The sequence below is a fragment of the Cryptomeria japonica genome, chromosome 6, assembly GCF_030272615.1.
Source record: "Cryptomeria japonica chromosome 6, Sugi_1.0, whole genome shotgun sequence".
NCBI lineage: Eukaryota > Viridiplantae > Streptophyta > Pinopsida > Cupressales > Cupressaceae > Cryptomeria > Cryptomeria japonica.
Genome location: NC_081410.1, coordinates 488,427,791 through 488,438,341, shown reverse-complemented (window position 1 = coordinate 488,438,341; position 10,551 = coordinate 488,427,791).

Below are 10,551 nucleotides of genomic sequence, written 5' to 3'. Positions count from 1 at the left end.
GTGGGGGAGGAACTCCTTGGATAGTGACTTTGCTCTGGTGTGTTGTTACATTATAGTCATTTTGGGAAGTGGATGTTATGGTGCCTTGAATGACTATCCTAGCTGGATTTGGTTTGCTTTGGGGAGGGGGAGAGTTGACTCCTTGGATAGTTATGACATTAACATGGTTGTCTATGGGCTCGATGCGACCCACTAAAGAGTCAAAGTTGGTTATGTGATTGGTATAGTCATAACCCACTGCATTAGATGATGAGCCTTTTCCTTTATCATGCTTCGGGAATGGTCTCTAGTACATTTTAAGTTTGTCATTGTTATTACCAGGTTTTACATTTGCTACTTCAATCTCACCCCTATCAATGAAATTTTGTGTGTATATTTTGAGCTTCATGCACTTTCGTGTGTCATGTCCCTTGATATAATGATATTCACAATATTCATTCTCATTATACCATCTAGGTTTGGATTGATTAGGGTCAAACAGGTGAGTGATCAGAAAAACCACTGTGCCTACTTGGACAAGTTTTTGAAACACCATTTCAATAGGCTCAGCAAGAGGAGTGAAGTCTCTTGGAGCTCTATTATTCGATTGGGGTGGTCGTCCCTGGATTGAAACATTGTTGAGAGGCTTTTGTGATTGAATTTGGTTGTTTTGATTGTTGAATTGATTATTATTGGTGGTGGATTTTTGGGGAGAAACCACTATTTGGACCCACTTTGCGTCAGTTACACCATCATTGACCATGTTTTTGTTTTTAGACCAAAATTTGGCTTGTCGTTATGGTAAGAGGAAGAACTTTGTGTTGATTTCTGGTAATGTTTCAAGGTTCCTTCCTCCAACAAGACACATTCAAGAGCGAGGCCCTTATTGGTCAATTTTTGGAAGGATTTGATACATTGGGATGTCAAGGATCTTGAAAGTTCAGGCACCAAGTTCTTTTGAAATAGCTCAATTTGATGTTGTTTTGGCATGTCCCACTAGAATTTCTTGATAAGATGTTGCCATATTTGTAGGAAGTTGGCAGAAGTCTCTCTGGGCCTTTGTTTTGTGTTACATAGGTCCATCATAGACACATCATTAGCCATGTTGTAAGCATAGTGGGCCACAAATTTCTCTGCCAAGTCTGGAAAGGAGACAATGGAGCCTCATGGTAGAGATGAGAACCATGCCTGGGCATCTCTCGTGAGACTCTTGGGAAAAAGTTTGCGAAGATAAAGGTCACTATAGGAGACTTCTTGACATAAGATGTGAAATTCTCGAACATGGTCGCGGGGGTCTCCTTTGCCCTCATACTTGGTGAATCTGGAGATCTCAAATCCTGGAGGATATGGTGCAACTGATATAGATGGGTCGTAAGGACAAGGAAAAATTTCCTCAAACGAGTAAGGTTTCCTTTTGTTAGTCCCTTCTTTCATGTCCCTAATGATATTTTTCATGTCTTGAATTTCCTTTATGAGGTCTTGTTGTGGATTTTGATAATGATGAATTGTATTTGCCCCAAGAATTGGATGGGTCAAGGAAGGTGCACCACCACCAATGTATTGATATATTGAGGAGGCGGGAACATGAGATGTAATGACCGATGTCGTAGGGACTTGGGTGATAGTTGGTTGTGGTCCACAAACTGTTGTGACAGGATTGAGTACAGCCCAGATAAAATTTGTGACATTGTTGCTAGTAAGGGAATTTTGTGAAAGAGAAATCTGCGGTTGAATGGAAGGAGGTGGCATAGAAGCATGTTGGAGAATAGATGAGATCGGATTTGATAATGGTATGGATGGTAAAGAGGAAGGAGGTGGGATGACCACTGTGGGAGGCGCCACGGGTGGCATTGATTGAGCTTGGATGATTTGTGGGGCTGGAATTGATTGAGTTTGGGTAATAGGTGCAACACTTTGTGAGGGAGCAAGGTCTCCTTATTGTTGTTGGCCGAGGGTGGATTTATCAAATTCGAGTGGAAGTTGAGCTCCATTTTCAAGGAGGGTCTTTAGAAGTGCAGTAGGATTATGTTGGATGAACTTTTCAATCATCTCTTGGTTATAAGAGTCTGCTAGAAAGGTTTGCACTTCCAGGGAGAGTTCATCTTGGCTAACCATGTTAAGATTTTGGCTTTGATCTTGATTGCTAGGTTGCCCACTTTGTGTAGGATCTTGCTTGGGATCTTCATATAGGATACTAATGTCCAACATTCCATATTGTTGTTCAGCCATCTTTTTCTTTTGGGATCAAGTTGTGACCATACACGATGAGAGTTAGAAAAAGCTTGGAGGAGGAAATCTCTTGATGAAAGGACTTAGCAAGATGTTTGTGGAATTTTGGATTTTGTCTTTGATGATGAAGGATTTTGTTGATTGGTGGGGGTTCTTGGATTAGAGCCCGGATTTGATTAGGATTTGACACCTTAGTCCTTGGATGAGGATTTTAGGTGGTGGATTAAACTACAAGCAAGGTAATGACTAAGTTGGGTGGAATTTAGACTTGGGAATGATGATTAGAAAGCCTCTCTTATACTAAGGGTTGACTAATGACCCTAGGCAAAGTAGAGATGTGAGTTAAGAGTCTTGATCAACTCAAAAGGATTAGGCAAATGATACTTGCAGAGGATTCTTCTTCAAGCACAAGAGCCAATTGATCAATGATGAGGTGTAAATGGAACTTCACAAGGTATGCAACCTTGAAGTGAGGTTAAATTGTATTAAAGGATGATTGGATTTGTATTTTTTTGATGATTGATTTGATAGTGGTGAGAGATTGACTTGATGTGCTAAGTCCTTAGGAAATTTGAGGATGATTGATTGAGGAGGTGTGATAGTGATGACTTAGAATAAATTTGATGACTAGGTTTTTCTTAGCATGAACATGACTCAAAAAGAGGATCAATTCGAATGGCAACTTGTATGAAGGGACATGAGCACCCGGATTTTGACGATAGTTGGTGTTTCAAAGAACGAATCTAAACCCTAATTGAGAGCATGAACTCTTAGTTTCTCACTTGGGCTTATGAGATACATGAAGTTTTGATGCAATTTTGGACTTTATGTGGGTAATGACTTGGATAATTGTTTGTGTTTGGAAATTTTTTTGCAAAATGTTTGAGGATAATGACATGTTTTTAGTCTACTCTTGACAAGTATGTATCAAAAACACAATTATCAAATGCATATTAACTCAAAGACACTCGTGCTCGTATACAACATTCTTGAGGCTGGCAAGGACAATAGTCATTGGATCCCAATTGGTTTCCCAGCTATGCTTACCCAGAGTGGACACTTAGATGCTTGAGCCCACTAGCTCCCCTCCACAACACTCACTTCTCAGGGCAACCAAGCATCAATTCCCATGAAAACTCCTCATGGCAAATTTTGTGTCTCTACTAAAGGCCATAAAAATATGGGCAGCTTCGGAGGTCTGACCTCCTACACCAATGAATAGAAGGTTTTCGACCACTATAAACAAGGTGTTTAATAAGTCTTCCTCTTAGGAGCTACCATTCATAGTTGCGCAAGCGCAATTGAGGCCTATATCCCAATGAAGCACCAAGAACTTAGTAGTCATGCAAGCATGATTGAGATCTCTAGGATCCTACTAAGCACCCAATGTGAGAGTGAACTCTCATATAGCCCCAACCATTGACCCTTTCGTAGTTAATGGCCTATTTATTATAGTGAGCTGGGAACCCCAGGTCTAGGTGTACTCATTTGGGTCATTCCCCTCTTACCTTCTCAAAGAGCAAGTTGGGAGGACAGGCCCGCTAGAGGTAAACACGCAATCAAACAAGAAAGGGTTGGAGGGTCTAGATTTCTAATCATCTAGTTAGACAAGAGCATACTCTCCTACCTTTATGGTTTTCTTAAAAACATGCAAGATAATGGTTCATAATTAATATATAGGTGCCTAACTTAAATAAATGCACAATATTTGGTTGAATCTGCTAGGCAACTTGCAAAACAGCGGGATTAGTAGTTTTTCTGATTTTTTGAGTCTTGGACGGTTGGATTAAACTACAAAACTAAAAAGATGGAAATTAGTCCTAACTGTACTACACAGATAGTGAATGTGCCGAAGTGCAATCAGCCGCGCCAAAACGCCTGTGGAGGCGCTAAAACGCCTGCGTATGCACTAAACTAAATAAACCAGACAAAAAATGATAGAACATACAAAATAGAAAAGGACTTTATACATGTTTGTCGCGCTGGTCAGAAATGCTCGCGCTAAAACAGCAGCACTCGTGCTAAAATGTTTGCGCTCGCGCTGAACCTGAAAAACAAAGATCTGTGGGAGTTAGCGAGTAAAATTTTCAAAATATAAATTCAAATAGCTGGGTGGGAATAACATAAAAATGCTCATGTTGATTAAAAATCGTCAGCTCTGATATGCTAGCGCCCGCGCTAAAACGCCTGCGTGAACGGTAAATAAACAGACAGATAATAAAGTTTTAAATTTTAAACAGCAAGCGAAAAAATTTAAAAATATGTCAGGTCAGTCGCGCTGATGTGCTAGTGCTCACGCAAATGCACTTTCGCTTGCACCGAAGTAGGTATTTTGTCATGCTGTTCCAGGACCTGCATCTCACAACTCATAAAAACTTGCAAAAATATTAGTTCTTAGGGACATGGGTCCCATTGGGCATGCCAAAATGAAGAGGGGAAAAGATTGGTGAGGTGGATTAGATAGCAAATCAAACATATAATCATATGAAATTGAAAGACATAATTTGAAATGCTCAAAACAAGAACAAAATGCATATACCTCACGAATCTTATACCTTCTCCTTCGGATGGAGCTTGATGAAGTGAAGACGCCCTTGGATGATGCTCCACTTGATGTGCTCCTCTTGCTTACTTAATGTGGATGTCTCTCCTATGTTGTGCACAATATGAAATGGATTTTGGAGGATGATATGGATGAGGTGATTAAGTGTGGATGAGATATGATTTTGACATGGTAATGTTGCTAAGATGATTTTCCTAGGCTCAAAAGGGTAGCATAAGATTACTAAGCTTGGAGATAGAAAATGGAGGGATGGAGTCCTCAATTTATAGGAAGAGGAGAGGAAAAATGGATGGTTAGGATGGATCCAAGATGGAGGGCTAGGATTGCTTGTGAGCTCACACAAAGCCCAAGAGAGGGTGTGGAGGCCAAGAGATATGTCTTAAAGGCATTTCTTATCTCCACACTCCTCAAGGTGCATTGGGAAGACTGCCCAGGGTACCTTGAGAAGAGCAAGATGCATTGGGAAGACTCCCCAATGTGCCTTGAGAGGAGCAAGGGATGTGACATTCCTTGAAGAATGGAGAGGAGGAATTTAAAATTCTCCAAAAGGGGATAATCATGGGGATTGGAGGGATAAGAAGGAATTAAAAAAATTCTTGGGAGAGGAGATGCCTAGAGGATTGTGAGATTTTGAAAATCTCACATTCACCTAGGAAAAGAGCATTAAAAGCTAGTGGTTGGATGGAAGGGACAAGGAGTTGACTTTATGGCTAATCATGATTATTAGCCACTAGAACTCATTAGGAGGGGATTAGAGGAAGAATTAGGTGGGATTTGGATTTGTAGGAGGATTTGACTAGGAGAGAGAATGAGTGGAGGGAATTAAAAATTAGAAGAATAAGGTAAAGTGAGTTTAGGGAGTTTCTATAAGAATTGATTAGGTTAATGATGGATTAGGAAGGTGATTTGTAGGAATCATGTAGGTTAACTAATTAATCAAAATTAATTAGCTAAGAGGAGGATTTGAGAGAATTTAACTTTTTAGAAGAATAAAGAGAGGGATTGATTTATTAAATAAATTAGTCACATGCAATAGTGACAATATTAATTATAATTAATTAATATTGAGGAGAATTTGAATTAACATAATTAATTAATTAATTAATTATGTCAGGAATTAAAAATAATTAAAATAATTATTTTTAAGTGTCTACATAGCATTATGGGAAACTGAGTGATGGGGAACTTGCGCATATTCACTAAGTGACCTCCTGGATTTTAGAAGCTGACTCTTAATATATGGTGGCTGAAAAGGGATAGAGAGAATAACTAAAAGAAAAACTACTCTATAGCGATGCGCTGAGATAATTTTAGAACTAAGGCACAAAGATAACTTCATAAACATGTAGTTCTAAAGCCCATTCAACAATCTACATGCCCAGAAATTTGAAAATGAAATATAGAGAATAACTCTTTTGACATAAAGCAATACATAACATTCATCCACTAGATAACAAGTTCATAAAAACATATTTCATTCTACAGAGTCTTATGGCATATATTTTTGAAGTCATACAAAATTACAAAATTGCACAAAAACAAGTCTTTGTACAAAAGCACATTTATCATAAAAGGCCAAAGGCACAATTTGACTAGAGTCTCCAATGCACAACTACAAATTAAAGGTGTAATTCTATGAGTCCATTATCTATCTTCTTCCTTCTAATTTTGTGAACCCTTGCAAAAGAAAAATGCATTTTCCTAAATAAGTCTAAGCTAATGGCCTGGCAGAGAAATCAGAGAGAGCACTTAAAACTGCAAGCATTGTTGGCAATCCTGTTAGCAATGTGAAACGGCCTCCCATAAGCTAAAATGGAAAATATTTGGCTTATCATGCAGTCGCTATCAGATCTTCTAATGGTGGATCAAAACAAAAGAATCTGCAGCCACCATCAAAACCGCAAGCTACCAGCAACCAAAACCATCTCCCCTCAGCAGTAAACAACAATGCCCAATGGTTGCATCAATTCCAACGTGGCAGCAGGAGGAAGTGTCCTAAGGGTGTAACAAAAAATCATAGAGTACCTCATGGGGAACTACCACGTGGTGCACGTGAAAAATTGTGAACATGCAGGCTCGAAGACTCGAGCCCACCAAGATAGTGAAAAAAAAAGGCACACTATCACATGTCAACATCACTTGACCTCCTAGCCAAGGGAAAGGAGGAGATCAAGCATTACGAGTTGTGTTGCCACATGGACGCGTGGATGCAAAAACTCTTCGGTCAAAAAGGAACTAACGCCTAGGAAAAAAAGAAGAAGCTAACTCCTTGAAAAAGGGGCATGGGAGACTTAGAGTCTAAAACTCTAATTGCTAATTCAAAAGATATTAAGAGGATATGATCTCTTAATCATGAATCAATACAAATATATTTCAGTTGATAGGTTTTAGGTAGAAAAAATGTCAAATTTATATTGGTGGGTGCATTTATATTGGCATTCTTTCCCAAATTTTATTCAATATAGAGTTTAAATTTTTTAATTATTTTGGTGGTTCCCATTTAATAGCAATCAAATATTATAATATAAATCATGGGTCAGTGCAAGAAGATGAGTCCACTTTTTGGCCAAAAAGTGGAAGTGTTTTCCCTGATTTTTAGATTTTGTCTCATTTGAGCTTAAATTTTGAAACACTTAGAGATTATATCTTGGAAAAAGTCAGTAATATAAAAGATAGCCCTCTGAGTGTACTTTCCAAATATATAATTTATTTTAATACCCACATAATAAAAAATAACTTTTTAAATGGAGTTCTAAAAACTATGTTTTAAAAATGCCTGTTTCAGGACCATACCATGCATGTGTACGACCCACACTTTTTGACACAATTAAAATTATTTTCTCAAACTGTTTTGGGAAATGGTTTGTAACACACTGAATATTGATGAGCATATTTTTTTGTATTTTTTTTTCTAATATTTTTTTTTTAATTAATTTTGTAATGGCCGTAATTATCGTTTTAAAAATTTGATGTGTACGACCCACATAATTTGATGTAAACTTGACATTTTTTTATTTTTTATTTTTTTAAAAACAAAAGAGTTTTGTGTAGATTGATGACATATAATTTTTTTTCCAAAATTCTTTAAAATAAAAAAGTTATTAAATTAACAAAATTAGTTAATATTTCAAATTTATGGACCTGATTTAGTATAAATTAAATGAAAAATAGTTAAAATAATCAATTTTTAAATAAATTTACATATTTAGAATCTAGACAGTATAATCTGAAATGGGTTTTAATTTCGTATAAAAATTCTCTGATTAGAGGCGCGTAAACTATTTCTGAAGTTCATATTTGTGCTTTCATTCATGAAGATTTGAATTTGCAGGTCCATGTCTCAGGTGTGGCCATCCCAGGCCTATCCCGGGCCTAATCCCGAGCCAAGTGGCGGGTTGTGGAATCAACTTCCACAAAATGGGCCCTATTTTCAAACAAGGGCGGCTTGTGGAAAAAAAAGGAAAAATGCCATTTAGAAACGGGGGCCCGCTTTTAAACAAAACGGGGGCCCGTTTTTAGAAACGGGCCCCCATTTTTAAAAACGGGCCCCCGTTTCTAAAAAACGGGCCCTCATTTTGTTTAACGGGGGCCCATTTTTTTTTGCTTCGGACCCTCGTTACCTTTCGGCTCGGGAGCCCGAAGCACAAACGGGCCCCCGTTTATAAGAGTGCATTTTCCAACGCGCGGGCTTCCACGAATTTGTGACTCATTACCTTGCACTTGCCCTCATTGACCCCTTTCTATAAACCATTCAAAAAAATAATCTCCAATCCAATAAGATGAATCGATATTATTAAATATATTGCCAACAATTGATATCAATCTACAACATACCAAGTGATCTTAGGGAAATATTTTTCTCTATAATGTAGTCTACTATGCATATATCTACAACATATTGAAGATGTCATGCAGGAGTATTGAAATATTTTGCTATAAAAATTTGCTAGGGATATATTCACATTGGTGGGGAAGGGATCTAAACTAGTAGGTAGAACTAAACAAACTAGGAGACTACCATTGCTCCAATTCACCAAATTTATAAGAACTTTATGTGCCACGATGTGAATAAGTGATGGTAGGTAAATGGTAAATAAATTCTTGTCTGTGGGGATTGACAACTAAATGGGAGATCACAACATGATAGCAAGTTGCTAAAAAGTATTATTTGATAGGCCTTTTGTTTATAAAATAGTAGCTAGAGTGCTATCTAAATAACACCTAATCTTTGGTTGAGTTCCAATAGACATGCCAAAATTGGTGATTGTTTAAAAATACACTTTTGTACTCTTCTATACCAGCATGGTAAATTTTGTGAACATAGGTAGTGATTCACAAAATAACCTCCAAGATTATGAAGTCAACTTCTCATTTGATATTCAATGAATTTAATATAGACTATTTAAGAAAAAATCTTATTAAAAAATATACAAAATAGAAATCTATTCTACTAGGCAATATTTTTAATATGACAACATTTACTAGTATCTAATCACTAGCTCAAGATTTCTCTTATTCTAAACACATGATAATATAGAAGTGGTGAAGAACATGTCAACACATGATCACTATTTTATATTTAGATAATTAAATCTTGAACATAATAAAATAGAAACTTAGATAAAAGATTAATAACCTAGAAAGAACTACAAGCATAAATCTTAATAAGCACATCAAGTAAAATAATTTATTTATTCACCTTGATTCTATTATACTAAGAATGAGAGGGTAAAGCCATAGATTTCAAAGAACAAGAATAAACGGTACTTTTGTTGGAAAGCCTAAATGTAGAAAATGAACTTAATTTCTTACAAAAAATCACTTATAGACAAAGATTGAATACACATCATAATCCACTCACCATATTCGGTACCCTACTTTTCATCCATAGTCTCCCTCAAAAGATTCTTTATGATGCATCACAACATGTGTCATAAAGCTAGTCAAGGATCCTAGTCAACAATGTAATCCCCCCTACAATTATAAGGTTGTGTGCTTTAATACCTCTTTACACCACAATCCTTTTGCTAAATGCTCTCACATATCCTTCATGACAAGATTTCTTTTTGCACAACATTATTCATGTCATAATAAGGTATACACATGACATAACGACCTTGTCATTGTTGAATTCCCTCTTTTGTGTGGGCTAATAAAAAATAAATACTAAATAATTAATTTTGAAAATTGCAATCACAATTTGTATGAAAAAACTATATTAAAAATATGTGGGGCAAAGTAGGGTTAAGGATCTATTACTTGTTTCTCCACAATCCAAATTAAGCATTTTGAAAAAAAATATTAAAAATTTATTTAATTATATTTGAGCTTTGTATTTGCACCCACAATATGTAAATTTTGAATGTGAAAGTTGTGTTTACAACACAAATTGATAAATATATTTACAATCAAAATAGAATGATCTATTTGTCTTAGATATTGAATTAGATTGATTATAACAATGATGATAATCTAATCGTAAGACTTAGACTTGATGATAATAAAAATATATAATAAACTGTATATGGTGAAAATGGATAACAATAATAACAATATTGAAAGGCTAAAATGAATTCAACCACTAAACCCTAGCCTAACAATGAACAAAGATCCACCATAACATATGAAGATTACCTAAGACAATGCAAAATAACTCAAAATCACAAAGATTATACCATCACATGTCCAATAGGGTTTTGATCTCCATTCTTCCTATCTCCATTGATCTTGCTTGATATATTTGCTCTCAGATTTTTATATGCACAAGAGCTCAACAAAGA